We start from the raw sequence: 2192 nt of genomic DNA, 5'->3' as shown, positions 1-2192 counted from the left end.
TGCATGAGGTTAAAAGGGACAGAAGGAAAAAGAAGGTGGTAAGGCAGTGTCAGACGCCCTCGGAAAGGCAAGCCCTTTCTGTGCTTCCAGAGACAGACTGGGCATTATACATATTCCATCCCTCCCTCCATCCCTCCCTTCCTTCTCCTCATTTAAAACAGAAAGTTGTTTTCCATCTTGCTTTTTACATTTAAAAATATATCCTGGAATCAATTCCAGATCACCCTGATGCCACTGCAGCAGTGATCATGTCGAAACCCTAGAAACAAATCCAAAGTCCTTATACAGCTAATTTTTTATTTTTTTTTTAACTGGCTGCATGGTATTCTGTTGTTTCACTGCTATAGGCTGTTTTAATTATTTTCCTATTAATGGACTTCGGGGTTGTGTCATAAAAGTAAACTGCCACATTAAAGGATCTATGAATTGTTTATGTGTTTTTTTTACAACTAGAGCACCTGGTCTTCCTAGGTGGTCTCCCATCCAAGTACTAACCAGGCCTGACCCTGCTTAGCTTCCGAGATCAGACAAGATCGGGCACGTTCAGGGTGGCATGGCCGTAGACTGTGATTTTTTTTTTGAGAGCAGATCTTGCCAAATTTTCCTCCGCAAAGGTTATGTAGTTCCAGCTGGGCATGTATGAGACTTTGTTTCACCGCATTCCCACAGGCACCGTCTCCCCACTCCCCTGACCTGAAATGTGAAAACACTATCTGGTTTAGTTTGCGCTGCAACTTGAGTGAAGCTGAGCATCTTTCCATGTGTATTTCCCTTTCTGGGCATTGCTTATTCAAACATTTTTGCCCATTTTCCTACTGGATTGTAGCTCTTTCTCCTATTGGTTTGTAGTTCTTTGTATATAAAGGAAATCAATCTTTTGCCTTAAGAGGAGTTACGAGTAATTTTTACTTGTCATCTGTGCTTCAAATTTATTTTTGGCAATTCTCCCCATGTATACATTATTTTTTCTATTCACATAGTCAAATTGATCCATGTTTTATTTTATGGTTTCTGGGTTCTGGATCATACTTAGAAACGCCTTCCCACTCTGAGATCAGTAAAGAACTCTCCCTTGTTTATTTCTTACACTTTTAATCACTCTATTTTTCACACTTAAATCTTTGACTGATCCGGAACTTATTTGCTATAAGGTATGAGTTAGAGATCCATCTTATTTTTTCCATTTACTCAAAACCATTTGTGAAATAATCAGACTGAAAGGGATCACAGAGCTCAGACAAGCCTCTCATTAATAGCTGGGGAAACCAAGGTTCACAAAGGGAAAGTGACTTGCCCCAAGTTCTTGAATCTAGGGGCCCTAGCTCCTGGTCCAGAGCTCTCTCCCACACCATGCTGCCCCCTCGGGAGTCCCAAGGACATGGCAAGTCTCTGAGGGGATGTGTGGTGTGGTGGAAGGCGTCCGGTGGGGGGTTCTAGCCTGGTGTTCTGTTTACTAACTCAGAGACTCTGGACAAGTCCCCTCAGCTCTCTTTACTCCAGTTTTCCTCCTCAGCGACATGGGGATGACAGTGACACCCTGCTGCTCAGGGCTGCTGTGAAGATTCACAGAGACGAAGTGTGTAGAGTCTGATAAGGTATGTGGCACGGAAGAGGCGCGCGATTAATAAATCATTAGTATGGTCCATTTTTGTTGGGTGATATCAGTAAAACTGTCCTTTTGACATTTTCGTTCAACTCTTTTGTTTTTACTGTTGAATGGTGCATAGAAGGCCACAAGTTATCCTTTCTTCTTCTTTGCTTTACGGTGCTGAGTGGAATGTAAGTTCCACAAAAGTGGTGACCTGACTGGCATGTACACTGCTGTATCCGAGCGGCCTAACACACAGGTGAAGCTCAATGAATATTTGATGAGTGAGGAAAAACAGATGATGTCTTAGATTCTAGGATAGCAAGAGCCAAGGGGTGTGCAGCCCTGCATTATAATGATGCCCAAAGGCCTAGCTCAATCTCCATGCGAGAAGGTGACCCCCGATGAGTCCCTTCCTCTCTCCCAGCTTCCTTTCCTCCATCTGAATAATGAAGGTTGAAATATAATCTCTAAGTCTCTTCCAGTCCTGACATTTCATTCATTCATTTATTCATCCATCCATCCATCCGTCCGTCCGTCCGTCCATCCGTCGCACTCAGTGTTGACTGAGCATCTTCACATTGAAGACTAAAAAGACATTTGA

The 2192-nt window shown here is 43.0% G+C and overlaps 1 pseudogene; it reads right to left on the bottom strand.

Moving 5' to 3' along the window:
- Positions 1-446: 446 nt before the first annotated feature.
- Positions 447-565, bottom strand: LOC111735417 (annotated as a pseudogene).
- Between the last annotated feature and the right edge of the window lie 1627 nt (positions 566-2192).

Source organism: Pteropus vampyrus, unplaced genomic scaffold (genome assembly GCF_000151845.1).
Source record: "Pteropus vampyrus isolate Shadow unplaced genomic scaffold, Pvam_2.0 Scaffold1000000523, whole genome shotgun sequence".
In the NCBI taxonomy this organism is placed as follows: Eukaryota; Metazoa; Chordata; class Mammalia; order Chiroptera; family Pteropodidae; genus Pteropus; species Pteropus vampyrus.
This window is presented reverse-complemented; position numbering and strand designations above follow the sequence as displayed.